The sequence below is a fragment of the Marmota marmota genome, unplaced genomic scaffold, assembly GCF_001458135.2.
Source record: "Marmota marmota marmota unplaced genomic scaffold, marMar, whole genome shotgun sequence".
In the NCBI taxonomy this organism is placed as follows: Eukaryota; Metazoa; Chordata; class Mammalia; order Rodentia; family Sciuridae; genus Marmota; species Marmota marmota.
This window is the reverse complement of record NW_026000170.1, coordinates 3,824,380-3,845,525: the sequence shown is the minus strand read 5'-3', so window position 1 is coordinate 3,845,525 and position 21,146 is coordinate 3,824,380.

The following is a 21,146-nucleotide window of genomic DNA, read 5'->3' as shown; positions in this document are numbered from 1 at the left end:
TGCTAATTATTCTTTAAATATTTAATAAAATTATTCAATGAATTGAACTATAATTTCAATTTCTTTAATGGCTTAATACTCTTCAGATTTTTTATTTTATTTTGGTTGAATTTTGATTATGTTTTTAAAAGGAATTATTTCACTTCTTTCAAAATTGTTGAATTTAAGAGTTTTTTTTGTAGTATGCTTTTACTACAGGGTTTGCATAGATAACCTGTTTATGATGATACTGGAGATTTGTGTACTTTCGCTTTTAATTTTTTTTATATTTGGCTATGCTAGAGACTTATCATTTAATTAACATTAATTTGCCATGTCTTTTGTTCTACTTTCTTTCCTAGTTAGCTCTTCCTTTCCTAGTTACTTTATGTTGGAACACAGAAGACTGACTGGAAAGACCATTCCCTTTTTAAATATAGGCATGTATTACTTAAAATTTCTCCTCTCAGCATTGATTTAACTGCATTCCACAAATTTTGATATATTTTAATGTTTTTGATTTCCATATATTTTAAAAATTTACTTTAGACCATAGATCATTAAAATATTTTAATTTTCAAGAATTTAATTATTTTTCTATTTTTTGTTATTATTTCTAGTTTGAGCCCTTTCTAGTCAGAGTCTGTATACTGTATGGTTTGATTGCTTTAATTTATGATCTTGGTTTATAACCACAATATGATCTGTCTTAGTAAATATTCCATAGTTCTTAAAGTATGTGTTCTAATGTTGTTAAGTTGATTGTTCCATACATATCATTAGCACCTCTCACTTGACTGTGTGCTATTTAGACTTTCTAGATATTTAATAATTTTTGGTCTAAAGTTTAATCAATTACTGAGAGGAGAAGTGTTGAAGTCCCAAATTGTAATTGTGAATTTGTCTATTTTTTCTTTCAGCTTCATCAATTTTTATTTTATGCGGTTTGAGGCTGTGCTGTTTTGAGCACACATATTTAGGATCCATATGTCTTCCTGAGCCATGAATCGTTTTATCTTTATCAAATGTCTCTCTGTCTCTAAAAATTTTCTTTATTCTGGTGCATATTTTAGTTACTAATCATTCTCACTTTTGTTAAAAAGTTAATTTTCATGGTCAAATTTTTCCAGTACTTTTATTTTCAAATGACCCATATTGTTAAATTTAAACTGAATTTATTTTAAACAACACAATAGTCATTCTTACTTGTGATTTTGCTTTATGGAGTTGCAATTATTAGTCATCAAATATTAAACAGACAATTCCAAAAGTAAACAATTCATAGCATCTTGCTCTACCCAGTTTAGGATATGAATTATTGCTTTTGTGCAGAATTTCCATTCTGTATATGCTGTCTACCAGTTATTAGCCATCTTTATTATCAGATCAGTCATCATATATCTCAGTAATGTTCCCAAGTAACCCTTATGCATTAGCCTAATGCTTATCATAGTATCTGTCTTATTTAGCTCACTTCATCTCATCACATAGGTCGTGTATCATCTCACATTAGCACAAGAAGAATGATGAGTGCAATCCAATAAGATAATCTGAGAGAGAAAGAGACTGCATTCATATATCTTTTATTTTAGCATATTGCTATTGTTATTCTATTTTATTACTAGTTATTATTTTTCATATCTTAATGTGTCTAGCTTATAAATTAAACTTTATTATAGGCATGTATATAGAGGATAAACCATAGGATATGTAGGGTTTGTTACTATCCATTATTTTGGACATTCCCTGGGGGTCCTGGAACATATCCCTCACAGGTAAGGGTGAACAACTGTGTAAAGTTGGGTAGTGATTTTTTTCCCCAACTCCACCAATGTCTTATTTTAATTGGTATCATCACATTCCATTAAGGTGATTATTGTGATTTTATGACTTGAGACTTATTTTATTATGTGCTTTCTAGTTATTTCCTCGGTGTCTCTTTTTCTATCTATAAAGTGTTAACTCTTGAATATTCACAATTTTACTTCTTTTCAGTCTCATTTTTCTTCTGTTTTTTTAGTTCTTTTATATTTCCTCATTTTATATTAGGGCATTATTGTTGTGCATGTTGATGGGATTTGTTGTTACATATTCATATATGCCCATAATATAACAATATAATTTGGCCAGTATGGCTCACCGGCATTTTCCTGCTCCTTTGCTGCCTCCCACTCCTTGGGAGATGAGTAGAGGAAAGGGACCAATGTGTGGGAGCCAGCTTCATTTTTATTTTCTCACATGTATTCTTCTAATAGAAGGATGTTGACTTGAAGTCCTTGTAAGTCCTATTCCATTATCTGATTTTAGCATATATTGTTCCCTTTGCTTAAAAAATACTCCCTCAAATTTTCCTCTTGGCCACATTCTATTTGTTCTTCAAGATCTATGTTTGCACTTTCTTGTAAAGGAAATGTTCTCTGCCCCATGCCCTGTAGCCCCACAAACCCTATCCAACCTTCTATTTCCTTTACCAAAAATCACTTATCTAAATTTCTTTCTTATTTCATGTATTATTCAATTACTTATTATTAGTTACTATTAGCTAACTGTGGTATTTTATTATTTTTATTGTAATATTTTGATATTTTTGCTTTATGTATTCCTCTCCTCCATCAAGTTCAGAACATTTTGAGATCCAGTTTAACATTAAGTACTTTCTACATACCTGTAACTGAACTATACATGATATGTAGGATTCACTTGTTAAATCCTGGCTACAAGAACACATTAATATATTTTATATATAATTTATATTTTTAAAATATGTAAACAAATATTTTCATTGTTAATTTTGTTTCTGAACTGCAGTATTTAAAAAACAAATTGGTTAATCAACAAGTTGCATGTGAAGAATTTCTAACTATATTGCCATTACTGAATTGAACAGTTAAAAAATATGTAAAATCAACTCTAGTCTCAGGGTGAAAGTAATCTCTTTGGTTAGGCATGCTTCTATTATAAAATAGTAGATCACCCAAGAACTAATGGAGATTCAGTGGGAGGATGAGTCAATGAGTTTTTACAGTATTTAAGATAAGAAGGTTGGAAATTCTAAACTTGAAAGTAGTTTTTTTCCAAGTACGATCTGTAATCCATTATGATCTTATAAACCTATTATTTTCAAACAAGTTTATTTATAACAAAGGGAATCAATAAAATGGAAGTAATGAAGGGGATAGATGAAGTTTGCCATGTAAACTTAGGAAGCTCAAACAATTGAGATTTATTTAATTTCCTGCTTTATAAAAAATATTAGAAGGCTATGAGTGAAATAAGAAAAAATTTCTATATTTTAAAAATTGGGGAACTTTGAAATGAAACATAAATGTCATCAGTCTTCCTAAACCTTGAAATAAATATATTGTCTGATGACAGACAGCACTTTATTCCAAAATGTTTGAATAGTACCTGCCCCAAGCACTTTGAGAAACTCCCATATTACTGAGACTTAATGGTACATTTGAATAAGTCCTAGATGACCAGCATTACTTAGAAAAGAAACACACCTTTCACACTAATTAGTGTTCTTGGATGACATTGAAAAAGGGAGCTGGTTAAACCATTTCTGTAGCACTATATTTAATTGACATAGATATAATGCCAGTAACAATTTCATGCAGTTGCAAGAACAGGAGTTTAATATATCTGGCAGTAAGAAAGGGATTTTCTTTATTTGACAGTGTTGAATAAACCTCTCTAATGCTTTTCCTTTAGCTTTCCCTTATTTCTAGGCTGAAGTTTAATAAAAGACTAAAAAAAAAAAATCAAGATTTCTTTAGGCTTCTCAAAGCTCAAGCATAGACAGAAAAAAGATGTTATCTCAGGGAGGTTGTGGTTTGGAATCATTAAAAAGACTAATGCCAGGATCACAGGCTGAGTTTACAATTCCCTTTGTATATGGCAGAGCCACCCTCTCCTCATAGTAAACACTTTATCTACTTTCCTTTTGCTTCCAAATCACCAAAACAGAGGCAGGAGTCCAAGAGGGATTTGATGATTATTGTTTACAAGGTGCTCCAAAATGTTCCCTTGAATGTTCAATCTGTCTTACATATGATGCTTGTTTTTTCATTTACAGGTTATTCTAAGACCTTGCTAGAGAAGTAGGATATTTTGACAAAGTGTATTTTCCACAGCAAGTTTCCTATACATTTAATGCTGTGCAGTTTAGAATTGTGATGGTCCATAAATGGTAGCATCTTTGTGGGCCATTTGGCAGAAGGTAAAAGCATAACATTTATTAAAGACTCTGAAATAGGCAGAATGATTTTCAATGACATAATTCTTTTGCTTTTACTTTGTTTTAATTATACATTACAAAGTGCAGAGCTCAGGCAGATCTGAAGTCTGGACCTTTATACCCCTGGGACATTACTGCTTTCGATAAATTTGTTTTGTGGTTTTTCTTTGACACTCCTTGAACAAAATGCCTTGTTTGAAATGTTCTTTCTCTCTCAATTCTTTGTCAATATTATAAAGATTGATACACAGCTTTCTCATTTGGGTTGTTTTCTAGGATTCTGTGATTGTTGTTGTTATTAATATTTAGACCCAATACTTATTTAACAGAATTCCTTTTTCATGTGATTGTTTTCTTCTTTTTAAATCCATATTTTAGTGTAAGTGTATGGTAATCATGGAATTTAGCTTCTGAATCATCTCCTTTTATGAATCCATTGAGTTTTTTTCTGTAGTCTAAAGTACATTTTTTTAAATATATATAAATAGGCTACAGGAACTAAAATAGAAAGTAGTAGAGTAGAATTCTATATATACTTACCAAGTTCTGAGAAATCAAAGAAGTTAACAATGTTTGATATTTTAATACTTTAAATTATTATTTTAATAAAAATTAAAAAGAAAAAAATAATTGGAAATTGTTAAGTAGATGAAAATAATCCCATTTCAGGAAATAATATGCATCCATGAAAATGATTGTGGTAAGCCAGGCATGGGGGCATGAGCCAGTAGTTTTACCTACTCTGGAAGCTGAGGGAGGAGGATCTATTGAGCGAGGAATTCAAGGACTGTCTGGGCACTGAACAACATAGTGAGACTTCAGCTCAAAAACAAAACAATACATACTGTATAAGAACATCACCAAAATATATTACTAAGGGAGAAAAGTGAGTTATTAGAGTATGTAAATTATTTTAAAAACAATAATTTCTATTTCTCCACAATTCTCCAAAAGATAGGTAGCAGATAAAATTGTGTTAATTCAAATGTTAAATAGACAACAATGAGAATATATTGTGAGATAATTGTGAAATGAGATTCAAGTCTGTTTATAGTGTTTTTTTAATAGAGGAAGAGAAGATGGATTGAAAGTGGCAATGATGACTAAGGGCACTGCTGGCACTACCCCCAGGTCCAGTGGAATGAGATTTATTGTAAGTAGGCTTCAGCAAAACTAACACAGCAGAGGTTCAGATGTCCATGACATAAAAGGTTGAAAGTGTAAACTGTTTAGCTAATTATAGACCATGGTTTTAGATGGCATATGGAAATATTTTCATGAAAGATAGAAAAAGATAATATTAGATACACAAAGATATATGAGGATCTGTGTGAAGGATATAAAATGTCATTGGAAATTGTGTTTTCTTGGGACTAAAATATATGTATGTATATATGTGTATATGGGTTAAAATATGGAGATTTTTAATTTATTTTATTTTGCCTTTTATTAAGAGCTATTTAATTCTTTATTGCAATGTATATGGCCAGCTAGAAAGGAGAAGCCTTAGACAAAGTGTGATAGTGTACTGTGATTCCCTGTTGAGGTAGAAGCAATCTCACTCTATATGTGTACACTGCAATGATTGCTTATAGAATTCTATAAAAGATGGATATTAGACCACCACAGGAATTCTCTTCATTGTAATCATGCTTGTATACATATATGCATGGTTATGTGAAAATACCTATAGACTTGTACTTCTTTCCTCTTGTTTTGATAAATGCTAAAAGTGATGCATTAGAAGCCTCTTTTGTTTTCAGATATTTTTCAATTATTCCCCATCTTTTCTTCTAACTAACTTATTTTTAACTTTACCTAGCAGACCACTGTACAGAATTTAAATGCTGTTGCTGCAACTCTAGACTCTAGTAGTCCTGTACCTCATAAATACCTGAAATTAACATCTCAGAGAAATCATTAATTTTTTATATTCCCTTGAAATCATAACTTTATACCTTTTTTCCTGTTGAAATATTTCTATGTAGTCAATCCTTCAGAAGGAAAATACTTTATCTATTATTTTAGCCTTCCATTGGTGTTGCTGAATCTAATGTTTGCATGTCTTAGTAAGTTGTCTCTGAATAAAAAGTTTAAATTTTTGGATTGGGAATCATTGGACTATAGTTCTCTTCTGTTATTATTTTTTTATTTTTTGTGGTGCTAAGAATTGAACCCAGGGCCTTATGCATGAAAGGCAAGCACTCTACCAACTGAGCTATATACCAGGCCCCTCTTCTGTGATTTTATTACAAATACTTCATAGTAAAACTATTGGTTTTATTTTCCTTACATATCAGGTAATTTTTCTCCTTTTTGGAGGAAAAATATTTCATATACTACATTTTTGGTTCTGAGATAGCAAATTGGGAAACATTAGGTTGACTACTACTCTATTTTTTAACAAATGTAGAAAATAATGCTTATGTTTCTGCCAGATATTATATATTCTGTTGTTAAATAGTAGGATTTAACTTATTATTTAACAGTTGAGCTCCTATTATTTACAGGCAGTGATTTCTGCATCTGAAATATAATAGTAAAACATATCACAATTATTGCTAATGCATACCTTATGTAGAAATAGGTTTGGAGGGGGAAGGATATAAAATAAACAATATAAACATAAAGCAATTAAGTTTAATGGTGTATTAGAATGAAGAGAAGATACTCGGGAGAAGATAGGGGTGAAAGGAGTTGTTGTGTTTAAGATAGGAGGAATCCACTCAAAACTCATGTTGAGACAATACAAGAACATTCAGAGTGGTGCATGGTGATGTACGCCTGTACTCCCAGTGACTCAGGAGGCTGATACAGGAGGATCACAAGTTCAAAGTTAATCTGGGCATTTTAGCAAGACCCTGTCTCAAAATTAAAAAAAAAAGAAAAAGAGCTAAGGATGTAATTCGGTAGTTAAGCACTCCTAGATTCAAACTCCAATACCAAAACAACAACAACAACAACAATAATAACACTCAGAGGTGAAATGATTAGGTTAGGAGAGCTTTGACCTAATCAGTGTGTGGACACACTTAAAAGTATTAACTAGGTTGTAACTAACAGCAGGTAATATATGGCTGGAGGAGGTGGTTCACTGGGGATGTTCCTTTGGGATATATGTTTTCTTCTTTTTGAGTTCTCATTCTCTCCCTTTTCTTCTCCCTCTCTCCCTGTTTCTCTCTCTCTCTCTTTCTCTCTCTCTCTCTCTCTCTCTCTCTCTCTCTCTCTCTCTCTCTTTCTTTCCTGGTATTCATGTCCTGAGCTACTTTTCTCCACCACATTCTTCCACTGTGATGCTCTGCCTCACCCTGGGTTTAAAGCTATGGAGTCACTTCAATCTCTGGAGTGAGACCTCTGAAACCATAAGTGTCTTTGGTAAAATTGTTCCTGTAAGGTCTTTTGGTCAGTGGCAAAAAAGCTGACTAAAACTGGAATTCAGAGTTTAGCAGTGAAAAATAGGTTATAATTTTATATAATGTTGTTGGGGGAGGTCTCATTAAATACTATACATAGCAATATTGGGGGAAAGAGAAGCCAGACAGAGGGAACACCCCATGCAAATTATCTGAGGTAAGATACAATGACCTGTGTGTTTGAGGAACAACAGGAAAGTCATTACGGCAGGAGTCACACTGACGAGATAGAAGTGAATAAATTGTTTTAAATTATTACAGGCTACTTTTGGGATTTCTCCTTTTGTTTTGAATAAAATGTGAGAGTATTTAACTTTTTGTGTGTGGGGACATGATTTGACTTCTATATCAAAAGAAACCACTCTAATTTCTGAATTGGTATTAGGTTATTTAGGGAAAGGGAATTAGCAAAAAGAACTCAGAATCTATTTTATAAATCAACTTGACAGACAACCATAGCTTGGCTAATAGTTGCAATAGTATAGATAATAGTTGCATTATGATGTATTTTTAAATAAATCCGGTAGGAATTCATGATAGATTAGGTCTGATGAGAGAAATAGAGAATCTCTGATGATTCAAAGCTTCTGGCCTGAGTCACTCAAAGAAAGGAGTTCTGTTCAGTTGAAGTGCACAAAAAAACTGCTATATATATATGAGTGTGTGTGTATGTGTGTTTGGGGTGTCAGATATCTTAGTGGAGATGTTGTTATGCATGTGTAGATACATGCATATGGAGTTGAAGGGAGAGAGCCCATGTGAAAATATAACTTTAGGATTTGTTGCAAATATTTAATGATAAAGCCATCCAGCTGAATAAGATAATGATCCAGTGAATGTGGACAGAAAAAGAAAAAAAAAAAAAAACCTGACTTTTAATATACAAAGTAGTAAGAGGTCGTGAATAGAAAAAGAAGTCAGTAAATATTCCAGGAAGGAAAACACTGTTAAATGAAGAATAAAACAGAATATGTTCTATTTTGGAAGTCAACTGAAAATAAGTGACAGTTCTGTGCTTACTTGTGGATTTATGATGATGCATTAGGTAAAATGTGAGACTTGTGGTAATGGTCAGAAAATAAAATTAGGATAAGGCGAAGATGACTTAGAGGTAGGAGATCTAAAGGGCAGAATAATGGAGAGGTAAATAATGAAGAGGACCTTCACTCAAGAGAGCTCAACAGGCAGTTGCGTTAGGATTAACCTGCTACTGCCCAACATAGGCCCAAATCAGTGCCTTTAGGGTAAGTTAGATCTTTGGTTGCCTTCAGTCTCTCATTCCTGGTGTGTGTGTGTGTGTGTTTGATGTAGATAGGCTATATGACTGCCCACCAATCTCTGTTCTATTCTGGTGGTGAGCCATTCATTTTGCAATACTTTGAAAGAGGAAGCATTGCTAAACAAAGGATTTGTTTGATGAAAGTTCTGAAATTTTGTTTTCCTGTGGATGAATACATAAAGCATTGGGTGTTAAATTTATTTTGTATGATATTGTAATTATTTGTCAAAACTCACAGAACTTACAGAGAGTAAACCTAATGTATACAAAACATTCTAGCTTCCACTCTTTATTTGTAACCTATGGTTATGACAATAAGAAACATAGACTCCACCATCTGATATCTATTTTTTTTTAGTTATTCAATTCCAGTATACATGTAGAATGTTTTCAGAATGTCTAACCCATACCCCCAAGACACAACTTTTGACTATATATAATGCTTATGTATAATGTTCCCTTTGTATTCGTCTCAAAGACTTCTATGTCCAAAGTTATTCAGGTAAGCACCTCATTTCCCTATCTCATAGATTGAGATTATTTTATGCATTTCTTACACATAAAGCTTTTGGGTCAATTTTGATTTCAATCCTACAGTCTCTCAGTCTTCAGTACAAAATGAACAAAGTAATATGAGAGAATAATATAAAATGTAAATTACCTACTCATGATATTTATTTTAAATGATTAAATAAATAAATCAAAGAAGAGATTGAGCAAATCTTTGTGCATAAAAATTCCAAATAATTTATGTAGAAATTGATGCATCCCTAAGGATGTGTTACATACCTCCTCATCTTTAAAGGCTAGTTTCACAGGGTGACTTTTTTTTTCCCAAACAGTATTGTATAAAGTGATTTTCAAAAGAGTAAATTTAGAGTGAAAGAAAACCATTGAACAATAACTCCAACCAAGCAATTGAGGTTAACGTCAACAATGATGAGTCATATTAACAGTAAGTGCCCTATGTATGAAGTGATACAAATTGTACTTCATCACTGTGGCCTTCCTCCCAACCTACATCAGACAGACAGGTACCAGTTGAAGGACTTTCTGTAGAATACTTGAACCAGTAATCTTTCAGTCAAGGTCATCAAAACAAAGAAAGTTTTAAAAACATCATAATGATTAAGGAACTAAAGAGTATTTAATGTAGTGTGGTATCATGGATAAGATGCTAAAAGAGAAAGGATACTAGGGACAGAACTTTTTTAATGAGAATATGTTCATACTGCTTTACTGACTGTGACAAATATACCATATTCATGTAAGTTGTAAAGTGTTTGTGGTAGATGGAATGATGCCCCCCAGCAAAAAAAAAAAAAAAAACTTACCCTAAACCCTAACCTTAATCTTTCACTTTAGGTGGAATTGTGAAACTGAACAGATGTAATTTAAGGATCTTGAGATGGAGACATTATTTCAGTTATTTGAATGTGCCTAATGTAATCACAAGGGTGAGAAAAAGGCAGAAGAGTCAGAGTTGTTACTGTACTGACTATAATAAAGATGAATGGGAAAGAGAGACAGAGAGAGATTTAATGATGCTAAGTTGTTGGACTTGAAGGCAGAGGCAGGGAGCCTTGAGTTGAGTAGTGAAGATGACCTGTAGGAGCTAGAAAGTCAAGGAAGTAGGTTATTCCCTAGAGTCTCGAGAGGGAATACAGACTTGTGGCCTGCACAAGTGTAAGATAGGAAATGTGTTTTATTGTTTGTTTGTTGAAATATGCTAGAGAATCAATACTAAACTAATGGAGGGTTTTTTATTTATTTTATTTTATTTTTGTGGTGCTGGGGATTTAACCCTTATGCATGTGAGGTAAGCAATCTACCAACTGAGCTATATCCTCAGCCATAATGGTGTTTTAATAATAAAGGAAATATGATTATATGACTTTTTATATTATCTTTGCAATAAATCTGCTAATTTAAAATTTGGTGTTTATTCAGTTTATTTCTCTGATTTTATGTTTATATTTATTTTAAAATGGTATTAATGAAGCAGAAGTAAAATAAGTATAATCGTTTTTCAAAGATCTTGTAGTACTTTTTTTTCTTTTTAACTACTCCTGTCCTAACCTTATTTTCCATTAAACCTCAAAGACAAATTTACTATATGCCAAGCTTAGTCAGCGATTACCAAATCAGACTCACTTTTACCCGACCAGTAATACTAGTTATCGCAGTCTATTCATGCTTCACTTGTCCTAAGCCTGTACTTTCTTCTTCTTCTTCTTCTTCTTCTTCTTCTTCTTCTTCTTCTTCTTCTTCTTCTTCTTCTTCTTCTTTAACACGCTGATGATTTATAAATTCTATGTATTCTGAGAAAAAACAATCTCTAGAGCTTGTAGATACAGTTAGTTACCACAGGCATTACGAAAAAATTTATTACACAAACTAGGAAAAGAGTGACTGTATGTACATTAATGGGGATTAAGTTCAAATATGCTTTGTTTGTGGATCCCCACACCCAACCCTATCCATTAACCATTTTTGTGTATATTTTTAAATTACAAATAAATTTGGAATCTTACCCCAATTTTATATGTATAGAGAAATAAAATTGAAGAGAATGAACAAAAAGAAGAAATACAGCTAGAGTGAGGAGACCAAAAGCAGTTCTGTAAGGAAATTGTTACCAACTTTCTAAAATAAACTTGGGAGATTCTGTTGGAAATGGAGAAAGAATCTCAACATGTCCTGAGTCTCTTTCTCTCCTGGCTAATTTCTCCAGAATGTTAATTGCTACTCATCAATCTCAGTAAGAGGAGATGCTCTTCAACACTGTATTCTACACCTGAAGGTTAGAATATTTACAGTTAATAGAGAGTGAACACTAACGATGGCAGGTTAACAAAATATCAGAAGAGAAATATCTGGTTTAAAGAACCTACACATTAGAAAAAAAGGAAGGAAGGGAAGGGAGGGGACATTTTAAAAAAAGAAAAAGACTGTGGAAGGAACCTGAAATAATTTTCCTGTGTGCTTATATGAATACAACATAGTGAATCCCACCATCATGTACTTCTATAAGAATCTAAGCCTGTACTTTGCAGAAGTCCATGTGAAGCCCATGTGTTTCAGAGACTTTCACTGACTACTTCATTCCACAGTTGCCATCTGATATCCTATTGGATATATATTCTCTACTACTAGTTCATTAGTTTTTGTTTATTATTAGAGACGCCTTTTGAAGCTTTGGGTCACCACAAGTTAGTCACTATTCATTAGGGACCTTGCTTTTCCCAATCATTGTAACTAATGTAGTTTTTTACTAGTTCAAAAGGATAATGTTAGATTATTTCATGGCTGTAGTGTTTTTTTTTTTTTTAAGAAGAAGAAGAAAATCACAAGTGGAACTGTTTTCCCAACAAATAAGTGATAATATTAAATTATATTTTATATTAAAATAAATAAAATTTGAAATATCCTGTTATAAAAGTATACAGAAGTAAAGAGTCCTAGAATAGTAAAGAGTCCTAGAATAGTTTCCTTCCAATGAGTTACTTAATTTTCATAGGAAACAAAGGGCATTAAGTAACTCATTGGAAGGAAGCTAATCTAGTAGATTAATGAAACCCAATAACTTGATTGTATATATAACCAGTTAAAAAAGCCAAAGATACACATCCAATATATTTCTGTTTACTTACTTAGATGTTAAAACGATGTACTACTACACTAATGTATTTTACAATGTACTTAATATACAAATGTTTAAATCTGAAAATTCAGGATTTTAAAGGTAGAACTTAAAAACTAATTATAAATTCAAGTGATTTTTTTTTTTTTGCTACTACACTGATGAATTCTCTTACACATCTTTTGGTTGACTCGCATGTGATTTCACAGGCCATTACCCTAGATGAACAATCCTCAAAAGCTTGATTTCAAACTAGATGCTGCTTCTCATAAAATTCATAATTATAAGTAGTGAAATCAGATAAATAAAAGAAATGTAATTAAATGTTCATACAGTTAAGCTTAATAAGTTTTGAAGATAATCTATTATTCTGAAGTTACGTAAATCCTCACATTTGGTATATTAAATCTCATTTTTCAAAAGCCACTGATAATATGTGCATATTGTCCTGATTTTGAAAGCTAATAAACTCTGTTAATTTCTAATGTCTGGCAACTGTAGTTGGGAAAAAATGCATACATGTAAAAAATAAATAGAATGAAGTAACTCAAGTGAAACTGATGTAGTTTGCATTCAGGTGATGAGTCTATTTTTATTCTGAATAGAGAGCTCCACTAGGTGACTTGAAAATTTCTGCACATGACTTCCTACCAGTGACATTTCATGGGTCCTTTTCTACCTGAAATTGAAAAAGACATCTTTATTACAAATTAAGGAAAAATACTTTTCACTGGCAAAGGCATTCTCTTCTATAAAGTTTAAATACAACTATAGCAGCAGAGCTAAGTCAATTGACTGTCATCATAAATCAGATATGAAAATAAAACAAATATAAATACCAGAAAATAAATACTAAATTGATATCAAGTGGGAATTTGGGGTTCATATTTTTGACTACATTTATTTTTTCATTTTGAAAGAATCAGAAAAGAAATTGGAGATTTAAACACTATAAAGAACTAACCAGAAGCAAAATGTAAATAAAGCATTTTAATAGATTAAAACAAATGAAGCATTTTACACATGTATTAAATTTGATTATGAATTAATTTTTATTTAATGAATGATCAGCAATAAGTTTGATTATTGGAAAAGTATTTTAAAAGACCATTTTATACCCAGTGGCTCAGGAGGCTGAGACAGGAGGATCGCATGTTCAAAGCCAGCCTCAGCAAAAAGTGAGGTGCTGAACAACTCAGTGAGACCCTGTCTCTAAATAAAATACAAAAAAATGAGGTTGGGGATGTGGTTCAGTGGTCGAGTACCCCTGAGTTCAACCCCTGGTACCCCCCAAAATATCATTTTATAAAAATACTTACTGACATAAGTAATAATTTTTTATAAGCAATAGATACTTTTTATGTGTCTGTGTGCTAGGGATCAAACCCAGGGTCTTGGACATGCTAGGCAAGTACTCTTCCATTGAAGTATATCCCAGGCTCACTATTTTTTCATAAACTAAAAATCAATCTTCTCATTCGTAAGAAACACATGTAAAAATATATTTTATGAATTTATGGTTGATGAGAATCCTGTGTCTTAGCATGTCCATTGTATAAAATTCCCATGTGGAAAAAAAAGTAAAGATAGTGTTGCTTTTCAGTAGTAGAAAAGCAGTTTGGAAATGTTCTCACAAGCGGTGTCTTAAAAATCTGAAGGTACCTTTTCTAATCCTTACTAGTACATTGCAAATCACTCATCTAGGTAAAGCAAGGGGAAATTTGTTTTGCCTCTAAATATCAAGCTGTTTAAAGGGAATGTTAGTATGAAACTATTGTTGTCAAACACTGAGACAAGTTTGTTATATATTTAGCATATTTAATTTTGATTAATTAATGTGCTTAAGCACATACTCAGTATCAAAAGGAAACGTAAAAAGTTTTTAAGACCAAATTGGTTTTCCATTATAAAATCTACTTATTCTGAACAAGAGGGCATAGGGGAGCAGCACAATAAAAAGTTTATTGATAACTTTTGAATGACATGAGTAGAACCAGTTCAACCTAAGGAAACACTCATGTTCCTCACAGCCTGAGAGACATTTTCAGGCTCTTTGCTTAATGAATTGTTGTTTTGTACAGAGAGTAATAAAACTTTTATGTACTAATTTCTTATACAATATGTAGCAAAAATAGTAGTTTATAGAGTATCTGTTTAATAATTCAGTAAATATTTTAGATGTTCTCAACTTGTAGATCAATGTGAAAAGATATGCAGAGGAATTGGAAATTAGCCTTTTAAGAATTCAAGATGTTATTTTCTATGATGTAGTAAACCTCCCAAGCACACAGAATTAATCTATGTGAAAGAGGATAAGTCGGTTTTATAATACATATATATTATATGGTTTAGGAAAGAGAACTGAATTCAAGAAAGGTGAAGTGGGGAAGGCAGTGGGAAAGTCAGAAGCAGCTTAATCAAAGAGGGTCAACTTTCAAAATGTACTCTACCTTGATCCCTGGTCTAAGGAAATTTATGGTAACTTCGGCTGCACAGTTGTTAGAAGACATGACCTGGTGCCTTATTATGATGAGCACAGTATTTCTTTCATGCATTTTATCATCATTACTTTAAAAACTCTATTTCTTTTCAATGCCAAACAAAAGATTGACCCTTCTTTTGTGAGAGTACAGAAATACTCTTACGAACTTGAAAAGATATCAAACCCATGAGTCTATATTTAAACAGAACATTTGTTGCCTGAATAGCTGCCCAGAATCAATAACATACGGTGAAAGGGAAGTAAACTTGTCTCCTCCTTCCTGATCTGAACAATTTGTGGAGGATTCCTCTATTTATATTTGCAAGAACTATGTGTGTGTGTGTGTGTGTGTATTTTGAAGCCTGCTTTTCTAATGTGAAGGTATGGAAATTACCTTGTTTTCAAAACATATAAAGCAACATCTATTGAATATGATTTTGTAGTGTTGTGATTGACTTTAATTAAGAACATTCAAATTAAATGGACATACTTTTATTAGAAAAAAGAACATCTAATACATTCATAATGAAATATAAAATTATATAACACTAAATATGGACAATTGTAAGACAGTAATCTATGAGATACATAGTCAAAATTAAAAGGAAAGAGGAGAAATTGTATACCTTCCTACATGCAATCAGAACTAGAAATGGCACTTCTCCTTCATGTGGAGGGTTGATAAGTATTTGTTCTTCACTGAAAGTAAAATTTTCCATTTTTTAAAGTGGTTTATGCAAGTATAACACCCAGAAGACATTTTTAGAAACTAAGTAATATAACACTGATTTTAAAAAATATAATAAGAATTATGCTTAGTAAAAGCAAATCTGTAAGTCAAACAAATAAAACCTTTTCTAAGAACCCAGAGTTATATATCTTTAGAGTTTAACTTGTCCTTTTTTAAATGATTTAGTACTGATTCCTTTCTGGTCTTGGCCCAGAATAAGTCATCTCTTGTCTTTAATGTCCATTTTATAATATTGTGTGAAGTTCGAAGAAAGTTTACCAAAATTCTACATGAGGGAAAAAAAGAAAGAAAAAGCTCATGCTATTACTTTCAAATAAAGAAATAAAAATAATAGGCTATCTTTGAGGATGATTTGCACTTACTTTGCAAATTTAACCACTCAAAATTTGTTCTGTTTCATAGTTTTGAGATTAATTTTTGTCCTTTTAATTTATTCATGAATTTCAATATAAGCAATTTCTATTAATAAGGTGTTACAGTTTTCACTGGAATTTTACTAAATCTGTAGATCTATTTGGAAAGAATTGCTGTCAACATTATTGAGTCTTTTCACCCATGAAAGTGGTATATCTCTCCAATAATTTAGATCTTCTTCAGTTTTTCTTAGTAATGTTTTATAGTTTTCAGATTTTTCATTATTTTTCAATTTTATCTTTATGTATTTTCTATTTTTAATGTAAAAGCAACTTAACTTCTAGGAAGTAAACAGGATAGACTTAATGGAAAATTTGCTTTCTAGAGAAAATATTAATAATTTAAAATAAGGGAAAATAATAATTAAAAATATTGAACATTCAATAAGGAAACAATTAGAAAGAAAGGAGAATGGTTTGGAGATATATATATATATATATATATATATATATATATATATATATATATATAAATAAAATAGATCAACCAACCAAGAAAATATTGTGGGACAAAGAGATTTATAAAGGAAGAAAGACCTAATTTCTCTTGTGCAAAATAAAGGAATAGATTTTCTCCTTTTTTGTCAGAACACTTACCTCAAAACACATTTAAGTACTTTCTCTCTTTGAAATGTATTTTTTAGAAACCAAAGTTTTTTTGTTGTTCTGTTTTCATTTTTTTTTTTAATTTTCTCACTTTGATGACCTAGGAAGGTCTTCTTCAATGACCTAGAAGCCATTTGTTTGTTATGTAGATGGTAGGAGAGGAATGTCAGTGAATGCCTTGCTCAACAGTGTCAGAAACTACTTTTCATGAAAAATTTAGAAGTTTTTTGTTGTTGTTTGTTTAATTTTAGTTTATTTTTCCTCTCCTATGGATAAAAACAATTAATTTACATTGATCTTCATCTGAATTCTTAGAAAAAATTAGGATGAATTGGTATGACTAATCCTTTTACCTGATGTTTATTATTGTTTATTTTGAAAAATGGGTAGGTAGTTGATTTATCTGTTTAGAAGGATAAGATTTCTGTCTTTGTAATCTCAGAAAGGATGGCCTGCAATGTGTCACTTTCTACTTTATTGCTTACTGATTAATAAATGTGTTTTCTTACTCTACCACCTTTGTGGAAAAGGTTTCTGCATTGATATTTGAAAATTGTTTAAAATTATATTTCTCCAGTATTCCCCAAAGAATAATGAAATGCTACTGAAATACTTCCATATGAGCAAAGCCCCAATGGTAAAAGAGCATGGCAGTTGGAAAAATGTAAGGGAAATCAGTAAAACTGATTTGTATGAGCTATAGAATTGTAAGTGATGCAGTTGAAGATGTAAGAAAAAATAGTATACGCTATATCATTCTCTATTATAAGGAAATGTAAGACTATATATTTTGTATCTCCATATGTTTTATAAGGAATTATAATATAATAGGGAATTTACATTTTATTCTAATTGCCATGAATAGATGTTGAAGTGATTTGAGCTGCATCTAATTTACATTTTATGAAGGATCCAACCAGCTACTGTGGTAAGAATTAAGTTAAAAGTTAATCAGGAAAAGGAACTAATTCTAATTGCAGAATTTTTGAAAAGTGGTGATAATATTTATAAGATTTGGGAATGTGAATTAAAAAATAAAGATGGGCCAAATATGTGAAGTGATTAATACAAAGAGTAAGGGTTTGGACAAACTATAAAAGTGGGAGAAAAAAGAAACCAAAATAATGTTTATGTGTTTTGGCTAAAAAAGCAAAATAAGTGTTGACAGTATTTATTGAAATAGATATAATCTGGGAGGGGTAGATTTGGGTCAAGTGGAAGTCAAAAACAAAATTTGATAACACTTTTTCACTCCTTTGAGCATAATATAATGTTAAAATACCTGATTTTTTATGATGTTATGGCATTCCACTAATGAATACATGTTAATTAAAATGAACATATCTCTATTGTTGAATATTTGTATCTCTCTAGTAAAAAAAACATTACAATGAACATTTTTGTAATTAAATATGTGCATGAACTAAACTTGGGGGCTATTTTCTGAGGATAAGTTTGTGGAAATAGAACCTTTAGTTCTTTGTCATGTTTTAAAGGTTTTAATACTATTGACATCATCCTGTAGGAAAACCTACCAGAAAAAGTTGGTGATTAAGCAAATCTGACAGTATTAGACATGTTGCAAAAAGGATGGACTATCAGCCTAGCAAAGTGTTCACAGTGTCTCAGGAGGAAAAATGTATAGAGTTTGAGAATGTGAGTTGTGTGATATTAATGGAGTACTTGTAATTTGTATTGCTAGTTGAGATTAGCCAGTGTTTGTAATAAAGTGGCTTTAAGAGGATGGGGAAAGTGAGGTAAGGGCCTTAAAAGTAAGTCTTAAGCAAGCTATAAGTGTTGATAAGAAAACCATTTTATTTAACCCACTCTCATATCTGCAGAAGCAGATATTTGCTTATCGCCGACTATTATAAGTTAAATACAGGGACATGGTCTGGATTTGTTCAGTATAGGGACAGAGACTCATTAATTTTAGCTCTTGATACATATCGTTAAAAATCATCTTTGAATCAATTTAGACTTTTCTATATTTACTCTTTGAAACTTTATTGCCATTGATTTTATGATTTGTTGTATTTTGGGCATGATATTTGAAAGATTGTTTATTGATACTAGTAATTTTTTTAAAAAATCTTATTTGTAGATGGACAAAACATCTTTATTTTTTTATTTTTTATATGGTGCTGAAGATCAGACCCAGTGCCTCACACAAGAGGCAAGAACTCTATCACTGAGCTACAATCCCAGGCCTTGACACTAGTATTTTTATGTGCTAGGTGGCCATATACAAATCTTTTTTTAATACCTTTAGTTTATTTATTTATTTTTAAGTGGTGCTGAGGATTGAACCCAGGACCTCGCACATGCTAGGCAAGTGCTCCACCACTGAGCTACAACCCCAGCCCCACATCCAAATCTTATTCATTCTTTATTCTTAGTATGAATCTATAACTTAATAGAGATTAAGTTCTAGTTGATTGATCAGTTGTTATTCAATAAGTAGAATTAATAAAAAATGAATATGAAAACCGAGTTTTAGTTTTGTAAGAATAAATATTTTTTAAATAGTAGTAGATGGACACAATACCTTTTTTTAATTTATTTTTATGTGGTGCTGAAGATCAAACCCAGTGCCTCACACATGCTTGGCAAGCACTCTACCACTGAGCCAAACCCCAGCCCTAAGAATAAATATTTAATGAGCTAAAAGAATTGAAAAAGAAGTAACCCAAATTTCATTTTTTTTAAGAGAGAGAGAGAATTTTTTTTATATATATTTATTTTTTAGTTTTCGGCGGACACAACATCTTTGTTTGTATGTGGTGCTGAGGATCGAACCCAGGCCGCACGCATGCCAGGCCAGCGCGCTACCGCTTGAGCCACATCCCCAGCCCAGTAACCCAAATTTCATTACAAATATATAAATTTTTCTTGTGAAGGCCGCTTTTTCAATTTTTCACTATAGTAGTTCAACTGCTAGCAAGGGTTAGTGAGTAAAGATGGCTTTGGCATATTTCCAAACTGAGCCAAATGTACCAAATTCTTAATTTAAGATGCTGTGTCAATATTAGAAAGAAGATGATGGATGGGGTCTCTTCACAGTGGTAACAGTTGGGTTTCACCTCTTATTCTTCATTCTCATGTGTAATGACTCTCAGAAGAAGGTGGAAAAGATTAGCCAGTTTGACTCAATTTATCCAAAGAGAGCTTTCCTGGCAAGTATCAAAAGATATATACCTGATTCTCATAATCCTTGTGAAATATAGCCTAAGTTTGAGAAATTGAAGTTTTATATAGAAACCTTTCAGGTAAAGCAATAAAATGTAATTATTTTGGGGTTGACAACAACACTTTTTAATCATTAAAAATATCCCTTCATTAGAACCTAAAACCATCACAAAAGAGTAAAAGTCATAAATCTGAATTCTTAAAGACTGAAAGATAAGCATACTATGAATATCTAAACTTTTTGATGCAAAAGAGTAAAGTGTAAGGGATATTGATTTCTTGCATTTTTTAACATGTTGAGTGAATGTAACAACTCATGGAGTTAATGGATATGTTTTTTAACTTTATTAATTTTTAATATAAAATGACATTATTAATATTTTACTGAAGCCTTCCAAATATGGTTTTATCATATAAATATTTTTTATCAACAAAGCATTCTGCAGTAAGTTTAGATTCTTAGACAAAATAGATAAAATGAAAGAAATAAAAAATAATTTATAATCATATAATCTGAAAGTAATTGTTATTCTTATGTATGTAGCATAATATTTAGAATTTAAATCATACTATAAATATTAATTTCCAACTTTACAACTACTTGAAATAACATTTATATGTATAAAAAAAGTAAAATGAATAAACTTATAGAACTGTAAGTCAGGATTAAATCACTAGTGATAGAGAAGAATATTATATTAATGAATTTAATACTATGAACCAATCCTATAGACAAGAAGTAGAAAAAAGACAAACAAATATGATAACTGGGAGTCACATTATTGGTTCAGACCAATTTTCATTCATTGGCAGAACAAAATTCTATATACTTTTGTAAGTGGGAACTTTCTTTTAGTACAATAACTCCTCAATAAACCTATCCTCAAAAAATGCTTAATTTTGTGAAATGCTATAGTATCAAATATATTGCGGCGTAATTTTGTAACATTAGAGCTTTTTTCAAATAAGTAGGGTTCTTGCTTTTTACAGTCTTAACAAGATTGGCAAGTTTTTTCGTCCCCTGTCTAAACTCAACACTACTTATTTGATATAATCACAAATGACATAGCCTTATGGTAATTTTTAATTTTTTAATTCATTTTTTGTATTGTCATACATCATAAATGAATGTTTAATCAAAACTAAGTAAG